Here is a 24,785-nt window from a genome sequence, read left to right as displayed (position 1 = left end):
CATAGATGAGAATTCATTGAAGACAACATTATTGTTCTTTCTTAGATTGCCCTACCATGCCAAACTCAACCCAATTTACCTTCATCTTTAGTGTTTTCGCTTAATGGGCACATTGCTACATAGGATCATTTTCAAAAATTTAATCATTGATGACATTGAGGCCTTTACTAATTTTCATTACATGCACTTCAATATTTTCATACACATTCCTAACTATAAGAGGATGAATTAAAGGGTCAACTTTACCAATTTTGAATTAGTCCTCATGGTAGGCCAAAAAATCTATCCCTATTCTCACCCTAACCAGGATATTGTCTAGGCCACCACTTCATTATTCAATAAAGTAAGTGACAAGTCACCTTACCTCTACCACCATGCCTAATTACAAATGTCATGTTGAGAAGAGTGATGAAGTTTCCATTTTAAACCAATAATAACCCTTTTCTACAATATAGTCTTACAAGCTAGTCATGTGATCTAGGACAATTGAAATATTTTTGATTAATTCATCATCTTCAATGTAGATTTTTGTTTCAATCTATTAGGATCACCCTCCATCTAAACTAATTATTTCTTTACTCTAGGGTGAAGAAAGAAGATAACCAACATTTTTTATAGAAATAATTGTCATTGTAACTATCTAGTTTTACTTGACTTTACCATAGGAATCCTTAAGGTTTTATAATATTAAAAGCATTAAGTTTGGATATGAGTAATCTAGAGACAAATATTTTATATTTATTGATGTGTCACATTTGAGTAAATAGATTTAGATTAAATTTGTAACAAAAATTTATTTTAATTTACTTGTCCTAACACTTTTTCCTATTTAAATCTCTCTCATAATATCAACCTCCAATGAAACTATCTGAAGCATATCACCTATAGTTTGATCAACGGTTCACTTTAATTTAATCATTTAATGTAGTACCTTAGGATTAATTAATTTCCCACATTGATGGTTAGATTTTAAGCTATTGTGATTTTTTTTGTAGGATTCACTTTCCTCCTAAAAGGCATCAGAATCAAGACACGTTTTAACTTTTTTAATTTCCAAGTGTATTAGTATTTTTATTCTTTATGCCCCTCGAAATTTATGCATCACACATAACTTCAAACTTAATTTTTCATGTCCATGGAGTGGCTCTTAAGAGCTATGTATGTTAGCTCATTTGTGGATTACGAAGACATTTCTTTTGTTTGCACATGTTGTGCCCACTCTTTTCCTACCAAAACATACTTAAATTTAATAAATAAAAGATAGGTTTTAGATTCAATGTTTTAGATCTATAATAGATATTTTGATAACATCATTTTGGATATTAGTTAATAGTCTCTAAACTAAATCATGTACAAATTTTAGATCTAAAATAATTTCTTAATTAACAAAGTCTTAACTAACAATATCATAAATAAAAATAGCATTATTTCTATATTTTTTATCGCAAACTTTTCCTCTCATTCACAAGTTTAGATCTATTAAAAAAACTTTAAAATCTAATTTCCATTCATATTTATTTACAAGATTACATCAATAATTATCAAACCATTCACACAAGTGCCTATTTCCACCCTACCATAATGGCATCAGGAAGCCTTTTGTGCCCTAGCCATACCCTCAGGCAAGAGAACTCATTTCAACCAAGAGATCATAGATGCAATCCTAAGCATTCTCTTTCTAAAACATTATGAAATAATCCCTCTAACATTATTTCATCTCAATCAATAAGAACTACTCTAGATGTATATAAGTTACTTATCTTTTCAAGAGCTCTCCCTTTAGATAGATCTTCATCCTCAACCAAGAGCCATTTCTCCTCTTCCTCCATCTCCTTCTTCCTCTCCATATTTCTTCCATTCTACCTTCCATCCCCAAAAATGAATCCCCTCCAATTTATTCCTATCTTCTTTTCAAAACCCTAACTATCACTTTTTATCCTTATTATTTTAATGGTGGCACAAAGCTCTATATCCTCCATTGTCTCCCACTCAAATGTCACATCTCCTAAAAACGGGAGAAGGCATGGATTATTTCTCTCACTTTTCATTTTCGTCACTCTTGGGAAGTGGTACCTTTGAGGTATCATAATGAAAGCTTTAACCATGATTTGACCTTCAACTAACCCCCAACACTAGGTAGTATAAGTGGGTTAGGTTATTTCAACCAAAAATGCACATTAGGGTCCATTTTAACCCCTCTAAAGTCCAACTTTAGTTTACATCCAATTTTATAATAATTTTGCATTGAGGCAAACTTTGATTGTTACACAAGAGTTAGCATAGATTCTTTGAAGGTCTTCATAATCATCCTTTGTACAATTCAATTTAAATATTTGTAACCCAAATATATATATATATATATATATATATGACCGAAACCATTAATACATATCCCTAATTAAACCATATATCAATACATTAGATCGATATCATATTCCAACCTCATTTTCCTATGAATAATTTTCATATAAAAATCATTTACAAATATGTATCATTCATTTTACTATAACCCCTTCTTTAAGTACAATCTTTTCAAGAATAGTAGCCACATTAATAATTCATGACATGTGTATCATAACACCTTATACACCTTACACATACATTAATCAAGTTCTTACAATTGAGTCTAAGTCTATAATGAGGTGGGGTATTATAGCACACTGGAACATTGATGTATTGTTCTTGTGTGGTGAGATAAGTCAATTTATGCCATAATTTTTAATGTGTTCATGAAGCATAGTTTTGATTATAGACTAGCCATTGACTAGCATGTTGGAAGGTTTACTTTGTTCATGGGCATCAATGAGTGTGATGGGGCATGTGAAAATGTATGTATGATCCTATTTTCTTCTCAAAGTTACTATAATTTAGACATGTTGTAGTTTTATTTTTTATTCATTGGTAAATTTTAATATTATTATGTTTTATAAACATAAGCACATCCTTTTTTATGTAACTTAATAAACAAATTTTGAATGAGTGTGGAGCAACATTTAAAATGGGGGAAATGTTTAATGTAAATAATTTTATTGTCAAAGTCACAAAAAATTAGACACATCTTATTTTTCCCTAATGGATTAATATTGATATGCTTTATCTTTTATACCCATAGATATATCCCATTGCTATGTAAATTAACCTTTGAATTTTTCATTTGCACATACTAGATTTTAGTTTCTATGTACATTAACTCACTGTGTTCATGGAATAAATTATATTTTATTTATTCACTAGTGCATTAATTTTTTTATTCTTGTATGACATCCTCAGCTAACATATAAAATGATCTTCTTGGAACTTACTTTGTTAAAATCATTTCCCATGTAGAAGATTCTATAACTATGAGATACGTTCACTACTTTCTATCTCATTAAAAGTCATCATTTATTTGAAGGTGTTTGCACATTTGACAAGGAGATTGAATAATAGACAAATTAACCATGAAAAGTAAAAATCATTGAAGCATTAGAAAGCTTCTTTCATTCAAATGAACTGACAAGTCTGATGTTACAATTATTTTATGAGCTAGCTAGAGTTCAATAAAGAATATTTTAATCCTCAACATGCACACTTGATCTTTTTGGATCAATGTCAAGTGTTTAAATATAATTTAGGTATTTCTTTTATTTCCTTTAATCATAGAATTGAAGAAGAGAAACAAATAGATTATGGTTTAATATATTACCATTTCAAAAAATCTAGTTATATAACAAAACCAAAGTGATCGATTTCAAGTGAATTTGAGACCAATTATAGAGATGACTCCCAATGAACTAACTAGAATCTATACTAAAATCAATAAGTAAAATATGTTTTCCCTTTTTTTATTCTTGATTAAGTATCAATTTTAGTGTGTGGAGGTGGGGGGTATAACTTGGAAGTTTGAATTTTTATTATAAATAGAAATGCCGATCATATCAAAGAGACAAAATATGTAGACAATAAGGCTAGTTGTAAGAGACAGTCAAGGTAGATTTTGTGTACAAATATAAATGCGCTACTACTTAATTTTTGGAGGAGAAAGATTGCAAAAGATTTTTCTAATTATGTTGACAAAATAAAATATGATAATGAAAAGAACATGAATGTTAGTTGTCAAAAAAAAAAACATTTTTTTAACACCAAATTTAAGAAGCCCCAATATGAATCAAATCTTTGGAGGTTGCAAATGGCCAGATTGATAGTCCTTATCATATTTTTCACCATAAATTTGATTAATTTATTATATCCACCTATTAAAATGAGCCTACTAGGTGCATTAATGTAATAGAAGAGGATTTTATGTTGACAAATAAAGAAACTAGTTGCAAAGTGTTGGAAATGAAGGATTGAGTCCATTTTGACATGAAAATTAACTTGAATATGTTGAAGGAACATTACCAGAATGTGGAATAATTTTTAAAAAGAACATAATTGACTAAGCACATGACTAGGATTTTTTAGAATTTTCAAAAATATCAATTCTTTTTAAACTAAATTTGAGAAGCCCCAATATGAATCAAATATTTGGAAGTTGAAAATGGCCAGATTAATAGTCCTTGTCATAATTTTCACCATAAATTTGATTAGTTTATTATATCCACCTATTAAAATGAGCCTACTAGGTGAATTAATGCAATAGAAGAAGATTTTGTGTTGATAAATAAAGAAACTAGCCGTAAAGTGTTGGACATGAAGGATTGAGTCCATTTTGACATGAAAATTAACTTGAATATGTTTAAGGAAGATTACTAGAACATGTGGAACACTTTTTAAAATGAACACAATTGAATTTGCACATGACTAGGCTTTTTGAGAATTTTAAAACATTTGTAGGCCTTGTGTTTTCCCCATACAATTTCTTTTTTTTTTTTAGTATTTTAAGATGACCTATTATGTGGTAAATTAGGTGATGGGATTGGTGATAAAAAATTTCCATAAAAAATGTTTGTCTTAGTTTGTGACATTCAAGAACCCAATAACTATCGACTCTTTATTTATAGCTCAAATTGTTGCAAATAATATCTAGAGAAAATTGTGTGAAATTAATGTGAATAAGTATATAGGGAGTTTCAAATGGTATTTACTATTATTTCATATGTTGTAATAGAGATTAGACATAATAACTATGTGTGGAGTCCTAAACACCATATTTAGGCAATAGACAAGTTTTAAAATCGTATGTTGGTCCCATTATGGACCCATATTTGGGATAGGCAATATACATATGATTAGTATTTGTTCTTGGAATAATTTTTTACTAAATTATTATATGAGATTATAGGTCATAATCCATCAAGATCATCTTTCATGATTAAAATAAATTTGAAAACACAAGGATTGAAGAAGGAAATAAGGTTGTAAGCAATCAATTTTTTGTAAACATATATGTTGCTAGACTGATCAAAAGAAAGAACATTTAATCCTTGTGGATATTTTTTATTTTCTAAGAAAAAATTAGGAATGTGACCTTATCAATATGCCTTTTTATAAATATAGGACTTGTGGAGAAATTATTTTTATTATGAGGAGGGGAGGAGAAGATTTCTAGCATATAAAATGGTAGAAGAAGTAGAAATGTGATGAGCCAAAAATAAACCTAATCATGTTGAAGCATTTAATAATAAACATAATAGGTTTAAGATTATGTAATTTTTGATTCAAAGTATCAAGATTATTCTAAATGATATTTTCTTAGTTTTCCCACCCAAACATTCTCCTTTAGTAAGTGACATTGGTGAACCAATTTGGATTGTTCACCTTGAGAAACATTGGTAGTATCATAATATTCCATATATATACTTATAAAGATGTTTGTAGCACTTCAATCAACAAGAATATGTAGATGATATAGTTCAAAATGTTCAAATTTATCCCTACCATTCAATGCCTTGGGATATTGATGATATAATGAAAATTATTGAGTATCATAATAAATATGTAAGAAGTAGGGATTTTGAAGAGTTTACTAGTGACAAAGAATTTACTAAAACATTGAATTGAATTTTGTTTACAATATGAAAGGAAAATATTTAATGAAGAAGATGGACATAACATATATGGATATAAGTATCAAGAAACTACTAAAGGTTTTATAGAAAGAGGTTAGAATAGGTATGAAGACAATTGTTGGAAATATTCAAGATATGATATGTTACTAAGAGGGGAGGGGTGAATGAGTAACATCAAAACTTTTAAAACAATTCAACACTTTAACTATATATATTATTCAATTCATTCATATAATCTACTGCATATATGAGAGAACAAACATTTATAACACATGTACATAGTGATTTGGTGACCTAGAAACCTTTCAAATAGAAAGTAAAACTGGGGTGGGGATGATACCCACAAAACATCATTACTGTAGTATGAAGTTGACCTGTTAAGGCTTACATTGACCACTTCTAGTGATCTGCCCTGTTAGGAGCAAAAAGGACTGCTAGGTCCACCTTATTAGAGGATTTACAAACATAAACTAAAGTATGCACTCTGTTAGGAGATTTATTCAAAGACTATTAAGTCTACCCTGTTAAAGGATTTACAAAATTGATTCACCTATTAGGATGAAATAGTGGATCTACTTACAAACTTGATTTTTTGATTAGATCCTTGAAGTATAGATCACCTCTTGTGACTTATGAATCTTTACTGCTCCTTGTAGACCTTGTTGAATATTTTTCTCTTCTGCTAATTTGTATTTACACTTCAAAAAATTACATGCCTCTCTTAGTATTCTCATCCATATACCATAGATCTTGCAAATGATATAATACATTATATATATACCATTCCAATAATTACAATTGCAAGGTCGGCCATAACACAAGTGAACAAAACATTACTGAGTCAGCTTAATAGTAAATAACTCGAGTTTACTGAACTGACTCGGTGACCTTCTGATACTCGATGTTCACTGCATTACTCGGTAGAAGTGAAGGCTCAGTCCATACTAATCATTTGATGTAGTTCTAAACTCAGTAACCATAGGTGACTCAGTAGATGTAGTGCCACTCAATAAAAACTAGATCATTCATTTACCTTGATTTCACTCAATACACACTACACTTTTATTACTCGATAAATGTTGCACTTCCATCACTCGGTAAATGTTGCACTTCCATCACTCGGTAAACATTACACTTCCATCACTCAGTAAATGCTGCACTTCCATCACTCGATGAATGTTACACTTCCATGACATAGTCAGACTACTCGGTAGATACTGAGATGCTTGGTGTAAATTGTTAAACTCGATAGATACTGTTGGGTTGCACACCCACTCAACAACTTCATGAATGCTTGGTATAAACCACTTAAGTGATGAACCTACAAAGTAACCACTAAATGCTTGGTATATGCTATAGACTGAGTGATGCACTTGGTAATAATTTAGAATTGAGTAAGTGTTTTCACTAAAGGCAATAATAACTTAATGCCAAAAATCTCCCCCTTTGGCATTAGTGACAAAACACTTATGAGCCAAAACATATGTACATTACCGGACTCAATGAATTTTGGTTTTTTAAAATTGATCTTTGTAGAACATTTGCATATACATTTCTATATACATTCTTGATGACTAATAATGTATATAAAAACACACTTATGTACACATGCTAACTCTAATGACTGCTAACTCCCCCTATCACTTATAGTGATAACTCTCCTCATTTATTATGCTGAATCTTTGAATCTCTGAATTTATCCCCATTTTTGACAATAATGCCAAAGGACTGCATCTATACAATTTATATGGCTACACCAAAGTGAGATAGAAATTCTTGATGTACCTTAAGGATGGTTACAAAAGTACTATCCCAAGTCTACTGCAAAATCTGATAGGTGGAGAGAGCAATTTGAACTTCTGTTGATAATTGGATCAAGTGACTAGCCACTGAGAAGTTCTAATCTTGGTCCAATGTTTTTCAATGAACAAGATATTTTTGCATTTTGTCCATGATAGGAAGGATCATGTTCTGGATGTCTATGAGTGTATACTAGATCCTAGCTTCCTCTCTCAATAGTTCTACCTATACATCTGCCAAATATCTGATCTTGGTGTAATGGGAGGTTGTGGAGGAGGAGTCCACCTTCAACTTGGATGCACTTTATTGCATACCAATGCCAATCTTATTTAACTTATCCTTTATTTCTTTGGTAAAACCAGAAACATCACAAAGTTTAGCAAAAAGTAATGCTACATTATTAAAAGAATTTTCAAAATTTCCCAAAAATGTTGACAATTGAACTTGCTTTATTGCTATCTTTTGAGCAATATGTTGTAGCACCTTATTATCAAATTTCTTTTCAGCTTTCTCAATAAGTTTCTCTTGTTCGGAAGAATCCTCATTAAACTTTTGTATAGCCTCTTCTAACTGAATCAAAATGTGTTGAGTAGAATCTACTTCAACACCTATCGTATCTATAATTATATTCTTGGCATTTTCAATTATTCTATATTCCTTATCCCTTTTTGATATTAACTATTTCTACGTAGCTTTCATCTCTATGAGTTGACTGGCTAACCTCATCTCTTCAATGGTAGCATTGTCATAATCAATCTTTGGAATCACTATCTCTGTGTCTAAGTCAATATCTTCTGAAATTTCCTTTCTAGTGATCAAAAGTTTTAATGGATGCTTTTGTTTGACTTCTGTGATGACTGGTTTGACCTTATGAACATACACAATAGTGGAGATAGAAGGGCTAGGAGTGAAAACTGGGATAGGACTTGAGGATTGAATGCCAATAGAAGTATTAACCAGATCAAAAACACTTCCCAAAAATGGTGTCATACTCGGTAGAGTACCCATAGTAGTATCTCAACTGATTGGAATTGAGGTGGATACAGATGATGCTAACAGAAACAAAACAATAGAACTTACTAGAATTGATGGAGACAAAGTTGTGGAACTTACTGTTACACTCATTGATGATGAAGGAGCTAAGGAGGTTGACTTGGTGGTTAAAAAAGTGAAAAATAGCTCAGTAGATGAAGTACTTAGCACCTATGTTTTAGATACCTGGAGCTGGGAGGAGGTTGGTGAAGATTGAGCAATTGATGTAACTATTGTGCTCACAATTTCACTTGCAAAAGTTGTCTCCATAGTGGATCTAACAGGAAGGAATGCAATCACTTCTATTGCAATTTTAACTAGATCCTCTTCATCTTTATCTTCCTCATGTACTTCTTCCTCCTTGACTTCTTCCTCTTTTTCTTCCATTAGTGCATGCAACTCTCCTGGAGTAACTGCGATGGGTGGAGTACTATCAAAATCATCACTATCACTATTGTCATCATCCTTGATTTCAACTGGATCTTTACTGGGCTTTTGTAGATGATAGATGTTCTTCCACATGTTTTTTGCATCATTTACAACATGCTCAATGTCCTTAATTAAAACCAAACATGTGTGAAATCTAATCATCATTTTACCTTCATGTTTCTTCATAGCTGCCTTAATATCTTGTCCAGTGAGACTCGGTAGAAGATTCCTCAAGGATTTCTCATATATGTCTTTAGCCATTTGGGTGGCTGACTCCCATCTCAGGTGCAATCTCTCCAATAGTTCCTTGGAGATTTGAGAGGTGAGCTAGTCTGGGGAGTATTTCCATTTACCCATCTTATTAAGTACCAGTTCCTCAATCTGCATTTTCTCAGCATCAGTTCTTGTTTCAAATTTCAATGCCTTAAAATTTGTGATGTCATCTCCCTCTTCCAATTGTTTAAGCCTTTCTTCAAATGTGAGTGGAGGCCTAACCAATATAGGTTCTTTCTTGCCTTTTCTAGTTCTTCTAGAGAATACTGTAGTGGGCTTCTTCTTAGGCTTGGTAATAATTGCCTTACCTTTCTTCTTTGGCAGTTTCTCTTTAGATTCACGTTCTTCTTTTTCTTTGCCTCCTTCTTCTTCTTCATCAGCTTCTTCATCCTCACCTTTTCCTTCTATAAGCATAAGAGGGCCGGTAGAAATTTTCAACTTAGCTATCTTCCTCTTTCCTTTGCTGATGGCCTAGGGTAGCTTGATTTCAAGCTCAATTCTGGCCTTTTCCTCATCATATGTTCCAAAAATTGGTTGCTTTGGGTTTACTAGCTCATTCACTAGTGCTTCAATAATGTCCCTAGCCTCATCAATATTAACCTCATAAGGAAGAGGTTTCACCCATGCAACTCAGGGTTTGATTGCTTGAATGTATACTTTATCACAATCAATCATAAAGCATACATCATCTTTGTAATCTTCAACCAATTTTGGTAGAATTTGGAACCTATTATTCATCCTTTCCTTGAAATCTTCAAAATAATTATCCATGATGCCATCAAAATTTTCACCCATTATTGCTACAAACTCATTTATCTGATAAAGAATGGGAATATCTTTTCTCCATACTACAGTTCCTTTTGATAGAAATAATTTTTGAACATAGAAGAATAAACAAGTCAACAGAGAATAGAATTTATAGGAATTATTCTTTGAAGTCCTTATACTATCCATGTTCTTGTTTAATTGTTTCAACAGTAATTTTGACAAGTCAAATTCAAGGTTCTTCTTTACAATTTTGAAGGCCAAATCGATATCCTCACAGGGTACACTGTTTAGTCGACTAGAGCTATAGATTTTGTTGGCAATGTCATGAGTCCCAAATCTTAGTTCAACATTAGTTACAGTGCTAACCTTCAAACCTCTACCATCCCACTTGGCTAGGGATACCTAATCCATTTGGTTTGGAAGCTTCTTGGCATATGCAAGATATGAGTCAAGCCTTTGGTTTCAAGATGCTTATGTTCGGGTTTCAAAGAGCCATCAACACTCATTTCTCCTAGGGCATTATCCATCTCTAGATTTCCAATCTCTTGAATAGAACATTTAAAATGTGTATGAATATCGTTTATAAGGAGTACCTTTGGTCAAATTTGAGATTGAGAACCATTAGGGTCAAGTGATTCTGCAATGATCGGAACAATTTTGAAGTTGGGTGCTTTCCATTCTGTACCCTTTACTAGCATCTCTGAACCTCATTTTTCCTTGGTGCTGTTCCTACTCCCAGATGCCATTGATGCTCAGTAAAAGATAGAATTTTTTTTTCAAAAAAAATCTTTCGCTAGAAAATCACTTGGAATCGCTTGAAATTGCTTGAATTTCACCTAAAAATTTCTTAGCTCTAAAATTGCAATGAAGAATGAAATCAAATTCTACCTTTTTGATGAAAATTTTGTCATTAATGCTTGGTATAAAGGTAGCTAAGATGACATAGTGATTGACAGGCTGTCATTGACTTGCTTAGTAGAAGCTTGCAACTCAATGATTGAACAAAACTTTTGTTACTCCCGACCTAGCTCGGTAAGGTCTTCAACCAACTTTCTTCGGTAGATGCAACTCAAAAAAATATGCTTTCTTTGATCTTTGTGTATCTAGAATACTGATTTGATCATTTTTCTTTCTTTTATTTTGGAACTGCTTGAGACATTACTAGAAGATGTAGTTCCATATCCTCCTTTATGAATCTAATTTGAAATGGTGGAGACACCCACTTCTTGAGTGACATTGCCATCATTTGAACTATCTTGCTTGGTAGATTTTGGAATCCACTATTGCCTCATTTGCTTCCAAATGTTTTCAGCTTTAGGTTTCTTTTCATCTTCAACTCTTCCTATATTCATGTAGTTTTTAGCTATATGATAGAGTTCTATACATGTATAACATCTTACTGTTGTATCTCTTTTTCTCAAGTGATGCCTTGAGCAGTCTTTGCCAATCTGTCCATATTCTCCACAATAATGACATCTGCACTAGGTATTTTAGTCCCATCCAAAGATTTCCTTAACAAGTTGTTTAGCTAGATTGAATAATTTGGATATGCATTAGAATGCCTTGTGACCATGCTTCTTGCATTTGTGACAATTGCCTTCAAATTTTGGTTTCTCCTTGCATTCGTTAGCTTTATGATGAGGATTCTATGCACTTTGTTGATTTAATTGAGTCATGTCTGTTTGAGATTTCATCATTCTCTCATTGATTTTCTTTTCAGTGATCAAGTCATTTTCCAAACTTTCATTGATTTTTCTTTCAGATCTCAAGTCACTTTTTAAGCTTTCAATGATTTTTCTTTCAGTGATTAAATCATTCCTCAGGCTTTCATTCTCAGATCTCAGATTTATAATTTCTTCATTTTCATTAGATAGTTGATCTACAAGATCTTCATGCTAAAGGGATTGATTATTTCTTACCTCTAAGTCTTCATTTTCCTTGTCTCTCTATTCCAAAACTTCACATAGCTTGATTGATTGGATTTCTTGTTCTCTTTTAAGCTTTCTTACTTCTTCTTCTAGAGAACCATTCTTTGCTAGGAGTTCCTTGATAGCCTCATTAGCTTCATTTGAACTGCTTGATGGTAAAAGGTCTTCTATCTTTTCTTCAACATACTGATGATCATTCATTTGTCTTGCAAGTTCCTTCCTTCTCTTTAGGGATTGAGAAAGATGCTCCTTTGCTTCCTTGAGTTGAGCCATGGCCATTTCCAGATCTAGCTTTTCATTTTTAATATCTTTTTCAAGTCTGAATACCTCCATTATCCTTGATCTTTGTTCAAGCTATCAAACTTTATCCTAAGAACCACAAAGCTCTAATACCAATTGTTGGAAATATTCAAGATATGATATGTTACTGAGAGGGGAGGGGTGAATCAGTAACATCAAAACTCTTAAAACAATTTAGCACTTTAATCATATATACTATTCAATTCATTCATCTAATCTATTGCATATATGAGAGAACAAACATTTATAACACATGTACACAATGATTTGGTGACCTAGAAACCTTCCAAATAGAAACTAAAACTAGGGTGGAGATGATACCCACAAAACTTTGTTACTACAGTATGAAGTTGGCCTGTTAACGCTTAGATTGACCACTTCTAGTGATCTACCCTATTAGGAGCAAAAAGGACTACTAGGTCCACATTGTTAGAGGATTTACAAACATACACTGAAGTATGCACTCTGTTAGGAGATTTATACAAAGACTATTAAGTCTACCTTGTTAAAGGATTTACAAAACTGATTCACTTGTTAGGATGAAATAGTGGATCTACTTACAAATTTGATTTTCTGATTAGATCCTTGAAGTATAGATCAGCTCTTCTGACTGATGACTCTTTACTACTCCTTGTAGACCTTGTTGAATATTCTGCTCTTCTGTTGATTCATATTTTTACTTCAAAACATTACATGCCTCTCTTAGTATTCTCATCCATATACCATACATCTTGCAAATGATATAATACATTACATATATACCATTCCAATAATTACAATTGCAAGGTCAGCCATAACACAAGTGAACAAAACATTACTGAGTTGGCCCTATAGTAAATAACTCGAGTTCACTGAATTGACTTGGTGACCTTCTAATACTTGGTGTCCACTACATTACTTGGCATCATCATGCACTTAGGAGAAGTTAAGGCTTGGTCCATACTAATCACTCCACGTAGTTCTAAACTCGGTAACCATAGGTGACTCGATAGATGTAGTGTCACTTAGTAAAAATTGGATCCTTCGTTTACCTTGATTTCACTCGATAAACACTACACTTCCATTACTCGATAAACGTTACACTTCCATCACTTGTTAAACATTGCACTTCCATCACTCGATAAACATTACACTTCCATCACTTGATAAATGTTGCACTTCCATCACTCAGTAAGTGTTACACTTCCATGACATAGTCAGATTGCTTGGTAGATACTGAGATGTTTGGTGTAAACTGTGAAGCTTGGTAGATACTTCTGGGTTGCACACCCACTCAATAGCTTCATGAATCCTTAGTATGAACTACTTAAGTGATGAACCTACAGGGTAACCATTGAATGCTTAGTATAAATTTTAGACTAAGTGATGCACTTGATAATCATTCAAAATTGAGTAAGTGTTGTCACTAATGGCAATAATAACTTAATGCCAACAATCTCCCCCTTTGGAATTAGTGACAAAACACTTATGAGCCAAAACATATGTACATTACCTAACTCAATGAATTTTGGTTTTTCAAAATTAATCTTTGTAGAACTATTGCATATACATTTCTATATACCTTCTTGATGACTAATAATGTAAATACAAAGATACTTATGTACACATGCTAACTCTAATGAGTGCTAACTCTCCCTATCATTTATAGTGATAACTCTCCTCATTTATTATGTTGAATCTTTGAATCTCTGAATTTCTCCCCCTTTTTGACAATAATGCCAAAGGACTACATATATACAATTTATATGGCTACAGAAAAGTGAGATAGAAATTCTTGATGTACCTTAAGGATGGTTGCAAAAGTACTATCCCAAGTCTGCTACAAAATCTAACAGTTTGAGAGAGCAATTTGAACTTCTGCTAATAATTGGTTGAAGTGATCAGCCACTGAGAAGTTTTGACCTTGGACCAATGTTTTACAATGAACAAGATGTTTTTGCACTGTGTCCATGATAGAAAGGATCATGTTCTAGATGTCTATGAGTGTAGACCAGATCCTAGCTTCCTCTCTCAATAATTCTACCTATACATTTGCCAAATATCTGATCTTGGTGTGATGGGAGGTTATGGAGGAGGAGTTCACCTTAAAGTTGGATGCACTTGATTACATATCAATGTCACTCTTATTTAACTTATCCTTTATTTCTTCGGTAAAACCAAAAACATCACAAAGTTTAGCAAAAAGTGATGTTGCATTATTAAAAGAATTTTTAAAATTTCCCAAAAATGTTGACAATTGAACTTTCTTTATTGTTATCTTTTGAGAAATATGCTTGAGCACCTTATTATCAAATTTCTTTTCATCTTTCTTAATAGGTTTCTTTTGTTCGGAAGAATCCTCATTAAATTTTTGTATAGCCTGTTCTAGCTGAATCAAAATGTGTTGAGTAGAATCTACTTCAACACCTATGGCATCTATAATTATATTCTTGGAATTTTCAATTATTCTATATTCCTTATCCCTTTTTGATGTTAACTATTTTTGTGTAGCTTTCATCTCTATGAGTGTACTGGCTAACCTCATCTCTTTGATGGTAGCATTGTCATAATCAATCTTTGGAATCACTATCTCTATGTCTAAGTCAATATCTTCTACAATTTCCTTTCTAGCAATCAGAAGTTTTGATGGATGCTTTTGTTTGACTTCTGTGATGACTGGTTTGATCTTAGGAATAGACACAATAGTGGAGATAGAAGGGCTAGGAGTGAAAACTGGGATAGGACTTGAGGATTGAATGCCAATAGAAGTATTAGCCAGATCAAAAATACTTCCAAAAAATGGTATCATACTTCGTAGAGTACCCATAGTAGTATCTGAACTAATTGGAATTGAGGTGGATGCAGATGATGCTAAGGGAAAGAAAACTGTAGAACTTACTAGAATTTATGGAGACAAAATTTTGGAACTTACTGTTACACTCACTGATCATGAAGGAGTTGAGGAGGTTGACTCGGTGGCTGGAGAAGTGATAGACAACTCAATAGATGAAGTGCTTGGCACCTCTATTTCAGATACCTGGAGCTGGGAGGAGGTTTGTAAAGATTGAACAATTGATGTAACTGTTGTGCTCACAATTTCACTTGTAGAAGCTATCTCCATAATGGATGTAACAGTCTTTGGTGGAGAGTGAGGAAGGGATGCAATCACTTCTACTACAATTTTAACTAGATCCTCTTCATCTTTATCTTCCTCATGTGCTTCTTCCTCCTTGTCTTCTTCCTCTTTTTCTTCCATTAGTGCATGTAGCTCTCCTATAGTAACTGTGATGGGTGGAGTGCTATCAAAATCATCATTGTCACTGCTGTCATCATCCTTTGATTTCAACTAGATCTTCACTGGGCTTTTGTAGATGATAGATGTTCTTCCACATGTTTGTTGGATCATTTACGACATGCTCAATGTCCTTAATTAAAATCAAACATGTGTGAAATCTAATCATCATTTTACTTTCATGTATCTTCATAGCTACCTTAATGTCTGGTCCAATGAGACTCAGTAGAAGATTCCTTAGGGATTGCTCATATATGTCTTTAGCCATTTGGGTGCCTGACTCCCATCTTAGTTGTAATCTCTCCAACTATTCTTTGGAGATTTTAGAGGCGATCTGGTCGAGGGAGTATTTCCATTTACCCATCTTATTGAGTACCAATTCCTTAATTTGCATTTTCTCAACATTAGTTCTTGTTTCAAATTTCAATGCCTTGAAATTTGTGATGCTAGCTCCCTCTTCCAATTGTTTAAGCCTTTCTTTGAATGTGAGTGGAGGCCTGACCAGTATAGGTTTCTTCTTGCCTTTTCTAGTTCTTCTAGAGAATACTACAATAGGCTTCTTCTTAGGCTTGGAAATAATTTTCTTACCTTTCTTCTTTGGCGGTTCCTCTTTAGATTCATGTTCTTCTTTTTCTTCACATCCTTCTTCTTCTTCATCAGCTTCTTCATCCTCACCTTTTCTTTCTGTAAGCGTAAGAGGGCCAGTAGCAATTTTCAACTTAGCTATCTTCCTCTTGCCTTTGCTTATGGCCTAGGGTAGCTTAATTTCAAGCTCAATTCTAACCTTTGCCTCATCATATGTTCCAAAAATTGGTTGCTCTAGGTCTAGTGGCTCATTCACTAGTGCTTCAATAATGTCCCTGGCCTCATCAATATTAACCTCATAAGGAAGAGGTTTCACCCATGCAACTCGGGGTTTGACTGCTTGAACGTATAGTTTATCACAATCAATCATAAAGCCCTATTTGGTTTGACGAATTGGGCAGAAAGAGGAATATTTAAATACTTGCATTCACCAATCTGACATATTTTTGTAAATTAGAAAATTAGAATTATAATTAGTCTATCCTAATTTGATCCCAAAATCAGTGTAGCGGTATTCATTAAAAAAGGTGGAATAAGAATAACTTATTTTTATTATAGTTTTTAATAAATCCACTTTGATGGGTTGTCTGGTCCATGACTTTGCCCCTCAAATGCATCTTTGGACTATTTCTTGTGTTCATCATGAGAGAGAAACTAGGTCAACATTATATAAAGTTGAAAATATATTTTATTTTTAAATGACAAAAAAACTAATATCAGATTTGATATCTTTTATAAAATTTCATTAAATTATCTTTACAAATAAATCATGTCTTTAGTCTTATAATTAAAACTATGTTGACTAATCATTTAAATATCATATTAGTGACCTGAACTTATTTGTACTTTTTATTTTCTTTACTATATTTTAAAATAAATGATTTTAGTTTCGATCTTATAGACATTAAAATAATTTATTTTAATTTAGAATTAAAATTAAAATTTATAATATGATATGTCATTTCAATTTCAAATAATTTCAAAGGTTGTGATATACCTTTCACTGATAAAGTTAATTTAAAAAAAAAAAATAAAGGCTACTTAAAATAGTTTGACTTTTAAAACATTAATAAAAAATGCCAATTTTTATAAAAAAATATCTTGATTATTTAAAAGTTTACCAAACTAAAAAAAATTATATTATAAAAAATAAAAAATAACTTATTCAAATTCCAATTTCAATTGTTGCAACCAAACACATAATATGCATCTTTCGATTCCTCTTCTAGGTAAACCAAACATTTCCAAATGATATTCCAAAACTTATTTTAAGAATGTGTGAATTCTATAAGAATGTTTATTCCAGCATAGATGAATGTCATATTCAACAATTCTTGCAACCAAACAAACCCTTAGAGTAGTTTTTGTTTTGGTACTTAAATATTAGCTTGGTTACTAGTTACATAAGCATCACTCTTGTACCTTCTATTTATATAAAGACCTTCTATGTTAGTGTTGCCACAATTCAAAACAATCTATTTCTCTTCTCATTTTAGTATGAGAACTAGTAAAAAGCTTAATAGATTATTAAATAAGTCATTGAAATAAGTTATAGTTATCATTTAAGAATTTCAATCCACATAAACCTTTGGGAAAATTTGATGTAATATGAGAGAAGTTGAAGATAATAGGTACTTGAATATCATGAGCACACATTTATTTTTACTTTTTGTCTAATCATGTGGATCTTTAGAGCCCTCTATCTTATTGGGAAGATCTTCAAGGATTGTTTATTTTATGTGTATTTTTGAGGCAGTGTGCATGTGGAATGTATTCCTCCTTGTGCAAGCCAACATCTAGTTGTACAATTCCCACAATCTTCATTTCCTCTATCTCTTTTTGGTATCATGTATTTTTATCATGCATACATATCTAGGAAGTACATACATTATAGAAAAAGTGACATGGTTATCATGCATACATATCTAGGAAATACATACATTATAGAAAGAGTGACATGCTTATACTTTTGAAAACCCACTAGAAGTTAGAGTAGTGGAGAAATAACCCATGTAATGTGGAGGGATCATTTTTTTAAATAATTTTTTTATGATTATTTGAAGGCATTCTTTCTCACATCACAATTTTGTAGTAGAGCTAGTATAGCCAATGGAGTGTTATTGGGGATTTGAAGAAGTTATTCTTGGAAACTTTATTGGGTATTGGATCAAGGAACTCTTATGGTAAATCCTACAATTTTTACAAGTCACACAAATTATTTTCTTCACCGAAATTCTTGGGGTGAATGTGTCACATCTCACTTTATTTCATTTGAGGCATTTTTCTTATGTGGAAATTTGGTCATGTTTGACCTAGCCAACTTCTGTTTTAGATTTAGAATATATAGAGATTAAGTTGATTATCATTAGTTACATTACTGAGTCATATGATGTATTTATTTGCATGATTAAAATAATTAACTAATGCATTGATATCTTGTAGAAATGTTGTATTTTAATACTAATGTGATTATGTTAATGTGTCTATTTCATAATTTGTAAATAGTTAAGGATATTATCATATCTTGTTGATTTTAATGATGCTATGATTTCATGATGTGATATGTTGGATTATGTTGGATACTAATTCATTGTTGGATGTGAATTTATGAGTGTATGTAGGATTTGTTAAGATGAGAGTGTGCTAAGGTAGAGAGGGTTAGACTCTTGGAAGGGGGTGAATTGGATGATCTAGTAGCTACTCACACATACAACTTAGGGTTGAATGTTTATTTGATGTTACATTTTTCTCAACTTAATTGTTGTATGCTGAAAATGAAATTTAGTGGATAGTAATGGGTTTTGCATTATGAAAAATAAAATGTATTGTTGGCATGTTAATTCTATCTTTAAATGGATGAAGGGTGAATGAAAAAGAAAAATACTCACATGTTGACTATTTAGTATGACCTAATTGTATTTTAAAGTATTTACATATTTCCATCATATTATTGCCTCTCTAACTTGTTGAAAGGAAAGGGAAACCTAAGTGCTACACCTACCAATCCAAATTCCCATGTTGGAGAAAAAATGACAAGGAGAAACCGTAAAGGGGATTAGGTTAGTTATATTACAATGTTTTTTTATAAAAGCAAGAACAAGGGGACATGGAGGGAAGTAGTGTCTGGAGAGGTCTAAAGGAAGAGAAGCTGGAAATCTTTGCAAGCCAAGGTTCTTTTTTGATATTTGTTTAAAGTACCAGGTATTGTTTAATATCATATATGATTTCCTGGGTGTATTGTTGAAGATCTTAATGACATTAAATTGTTCTTTCCATTTTGTTGTCAAACATAAAAATGATTGACATTAGGGCCTTCTTAATGAACATGATATCAACCATTGTAGTTTGAAATTTCTCTTTTAAAACCTTATTTTTTGGCATGACTGTGAGAAATTAGTAGAGCTATACATATTACCCTTTAAATTTGCATTTTTACATTTCACTGTCTAGCATGACTGTGAGAAAATATAGGACTAAACTGCAAGTCTTCTATTTCACCTTACATCAAACTCTCATCATTCTCTAAGACTAGAAACATCTAGCCAAACTAGTCCATTATGTATGTTTCTCAGTTAACATTAAAAATCTTTTCCTCTTTTGCATAGCTATTGTCTTCTAATTAAGCTATGCCACATTTTCTAGGATCCATTCCTTGACTAGAACAAATGGCTAAATGACTAGAGTGATCAATTGGATAATCTCCTTGTGTAGCACATTACTATTCTAAGATAGGGCTAGAGGATTTTGCAGCTATGAAATCTTAATGTTTGGACTTCAAACTTCAACCAAAAGCCCTCTAAAATTTCCATTTAGAATGCTAGAGGCTTCACATGCCATGCTCTAGCTTAAGATGTAAGAGTAAATAGCATTTAGACCATAACACCAACCTTGTTAAATTATTTTCCTTTGGAAACATCTACATATTGTGTGCATGAATGTATATGTATACAAATTTCATCTACATTATGAACAACACATAGGTAAAATTGACCAACTTACAATTGATTAGTTAAGAGACACCTAATTGACACCTTTGAGATTTATATTACAACTAGTAACACTCAGTTGAATGGTGGCATAACCTTTTTCCATTTGAACATCCTATTGGAAACCCATGCAATATAACTAAATCTGATGCTTTCTTTTTGTCTATTTGGGCTCATTGTAGGAATGTTCAATGTGCTGATGTGAAAATTTTTGTACCAATTAAAATGATGTATCTTTTAGCTTGTTTTATTTTAGAACAATTGTGTTCTTGAGTAGAGGGTTGAATCTTCAAGTCAAGATCTCGAACTTCTAAGAACTATTCTTGACCTTGTGAGAAAATGTTGGTGATGAAATTGTGGACTTGAAACATCACCAAATCAAGTGTATTTAAACATAGACTCTTATTCATTGCTGATTATGAACTCTAAGATGGATTGTTATTCATTGCTGATTATAAACACTGTGATGGATTGTTAATTGTTATTCATTGTTGATCTTGAACTCTGAGATGGATTGTTATTTATTGTTGATCATGAACTCTGAGATGGATTATTATTCATTACTGATCATGAACTCTAAGATGGATTGTTATTTATTGGTGAATATGAATCCAAAGATGAAATGCTATTTATTGTTGAATATAAATTCATAGATGAAATGTTATTTATTACTAAATATGAATATGCGAACTAAGAATTGGATTTCTATTAATTGTTGAAGTATAAAGTGTTAATGTTTTAATTCCTTCATGGTTGGGTGTGATGTGGCACAAGGGAGGGTAGGACTGATACATTTTTCTCTACTTCTCTTAGCCTATTAGGTTCTAAAATGTAGGATTCATTATCTCTTGTCTCTCTTTTTTAGTATTGCTAACAAATTTAGTGCTTGGCCAAGTCATTATCTTATTGAATTTAATTATGTTATCTAAAGTAATGCATATGTGTGTGACTATGCTTACTTTTATATCACACATGAGTGAATATGCTTAAAGAGAAATGTTAGATGCAGGTAGATATGTCACATTTTTTCTTTCACTACATATGAGTAGATGTGTAGTGTTCTTCTTTTCCCTTGCCACATTCTATGATTAGGCTACTAGGCACATGGTTGTATGTATTATGTTTCATAGCTACACCAGATCCATCTGATACATCTTGTTCTAGGAAGTTATTCTTCTCGTGCTAGGGTCAAGGAATTCTTCATACAAAGAAAAACCATAGAGGAGTAAATATGTAATGAAATAACTAGCACAATAGAAGAAATAATATGAAATATTATATAAATACTTCATAATAATCAAGAATAATGTTAGAAATTCTTTAGAATAACTAAGAGTGGGGGTGAACTAGTTATTCAAGGTCCAAATTTCCAATTTAAACTTTTCATCAAGTAAAGTGTGCCCATCTAGCTATTCATTCATCCAAGCTTTAACTTTCCTATTCAACAAGTTACCATAAATCAACATGCAAACATAACACATGAGAAGATCAACACATAATACAATGATTTATGTGGAAACCCAATCTGGGAAAAACCACCAGTAACATGCTACTCAATTCTCACTCTTTTGAAGTGATGCCTTGTGAAAGGCCTACCCTTTTAAAGGCTACAACACAATGTTAAATGTGACATGGTTAAAGGATTTAACCACCTTGTTAGAAGTGGGTCTAGTTAGAGGACTTTAGAACATTCAGTTGGAATGTTACCCTATTAAAGGATTTACAAATGGAACTTGAACTCCACTCGACACCTAAAGTTTACTCGACACACACTAGATTTTCCATTTGCTTGGCTCTAACTGAGAATTTTCTTGGCTTAAGCTAGGTTGCTTAGCACTCACTAAAGAACTTAGTATAAGCTTTGTAGTCAAGCTTGTTACAACTTATACTTCTAGTGTTTCTAAGTGTAGCCAACCTCTGTATCCTTGAGTATGTTATCAATACATCATTTAACCATTTTCTTAACTGATCCTTGCACTTCATTACAAACCCATAACTCAACCTTTCCCTTAGGTACTCTTGTTACATCTTGTTGATTAAATCCTCTTCATCAATCAACTAAGTGATAGTACTTGGATCTTGTAAGAAATTTTCATTCTTACAAATAACATGTTTGACATCAATGACAAAACAATGATTGAAAACATTCTTTATTAACAATCTCTCTCTTTCAATCAATCTTCTTCAAATGATCTTTTCGATCAGATTTCCAACAATCTCCCTCTTTGGCATTGATAGAAAACCAAACTGATCAACCATCAAATCAAACTATTCAACCATGTTATCAAAATGCTAACTATGTTAGAATAGTAAGCCAAACGCCAAAAAGAAAATTGGATTGGATTACACAATTTCTTCTGCTACTTCTCCCTCTTAACTGTTATATCATTTTTCTTTCCTTTCTGCGCTTCTTACATTCTCTCCCTCTGTATGCATGCTCATCTTCTGTTATTTTTTTCTTTGTCCATATTTTCTAATCAGCTTCTTCATCTTCTCCCTCAACTGTTGATCAATTTCTGATATTTCTCCCTCTTTGACAACAATGCCAAAGACATATTATCTTAGCATCTTAATCATACAAGTGCAGCTTTTGCAAGTACTCCAATTTCTCCCTCTATCACCTTGCTTGTGACTAATTTGGAACTTTAGCACTTTGATTACTTTAGGAAAAATGCTAAAGTAAGTATCGTCTCCATCAATTTGAAATATTTCAACAATCAACTTATTTGATGCAGGGAAATCTTTGATGTTGCTTAAGTAGCCTTGGCTAGGGATATCACTCCTAACTTACCTCTAAGATACTCAAAAGAATCTTTAGGTAGTGCTTTTGTGAAGATGTCAGCAATATGTTCATTTGAGATGACATATTCCATCCTCACTTGCCTGTCTTTGACCAATTCTCTTACATAGTGATACTTGATTGCAATATGCTTTGTTTTGGCATGCATCACAGGATTCTTTGATATGTTGATGGCACTTGTATTATCACAATAAAGTATCACAGACTCATTTACCTCTTCCTTCATACCTTTCAACAAATCTTTTATCCATATAATATTTAGTAGCAGTAACATATTTAGGTCCTACTATTGACTGTGAGGTACAACTTTGATTTTTGCTGGTCCATGTAATCAATCTTCTACCTAAGAAAGTTCTCCTCCACTGGTGCTTTTTCTATGATCAATATTACCTCCCCTATTTGCATTAGTGCAGGCTCTTAGTTCAAACTTTTCACTCCTCTTGTAGTAAAGACCAAAGTCATGAGTTCCTTTTAGATACCTTAGTATTCTCTTTACTGCCATTAGATGATTTTCCTTTGGATTTGTAGAAAATATTTCCACTATTCCAATAGCTAATGCATTGTCTAGTTTACTATTTACAACATACTACAACTTTCCAATCATTGATCTATACATTGTCTAATTTACTTCAACTAACTCATCATTTTTTGATAACTTATGTCTTGTCACTGTTGGTGTGCTAACTAGTTTTGAGTCTTCTAATCCAAATGTCTTAAGTATCTCCTTGATGCATTTATATTGGGTCACAAATATGCCATGCTTTAATTGATGTACTTGCAATCCAACAAAGAATTTGATTTCTCCAAACATTGACATTTCAAACTCATATTTCATTTGATCAGCAAAATCTTTGCATAGAATATCTTTTCCTCCAAATATTATATCATCAACAAAGATTTTAGATATCAAAATGTATTTACCTTTTTCTACCTTGATGTACAGGTTTCTATTGTCATCTATTCTCTCAAGTCCTATCTATTGGTCCGATTTTTCATAGTATAGAAAAAGTTTGAAATTTTGGTGAAATATTAGTTAGGTCATTGTTTTTTATAGATTAGAGTTTCATTCCTCGTAATTTTCCTAATTTTAGGTTACCCTAGTTGTGCCTTGATTCATGTGTTGTCAAATTCTATTAAATTCTCAAGGTTTGTCTCTTAACATAGCCATTAAAATACCCTAAGTGTGAGAAAACCCTAGGTCTCCTTTCAAATTTTCAAAAAGATTTGTAAAGTGCTTAAATTTTTCCCTTTACGATCTTACGATGTAGGGTTTCACGTAAGAGCGAAATACCTTCTACTTCATGTTTTCATGGTCACAGTTTATAATGTAGCATATAAGTGTAACGGACTTCATTCTCTACGTGGACACATTTTTTCTTTTCATAGTAGTAGAACAGTTCTTAATGAGTCTCCCCGATCATACATTTGGTCTTTGAATGAAGAAATGTAAAGGATTTTTGCGCTTTGAAAGTGGTTTTATGGCTTTACGATGAATAGTTGAGTGGGTGATTGAATGAAGCTTGGATAGGTATCCCCGATCATATGATAAAGTGTTGAGCATATGATTGTAAAAGGTTTTGAAGGAGATGTGTTATGCCGCTTTACGGGAGTATGAGTAAACAA

Source organism: Cupressus sempervirens, chromosome 11 (assembly GCF_028749045.1).
Source record: "Cupressus sempervirens isolate cs-2001-9-10 chromosome 11, ASM2874904v1, whole genome shotgun sequence".
NCBI lineage: Eukaryota > Viridiplantae > Streptophyta > Pinopsida > Cupressales > Cupressaceae > Cupressus > Cupressus sempervirens.
Note: the sequence above shows the minus strand (reverse complement) of the source record.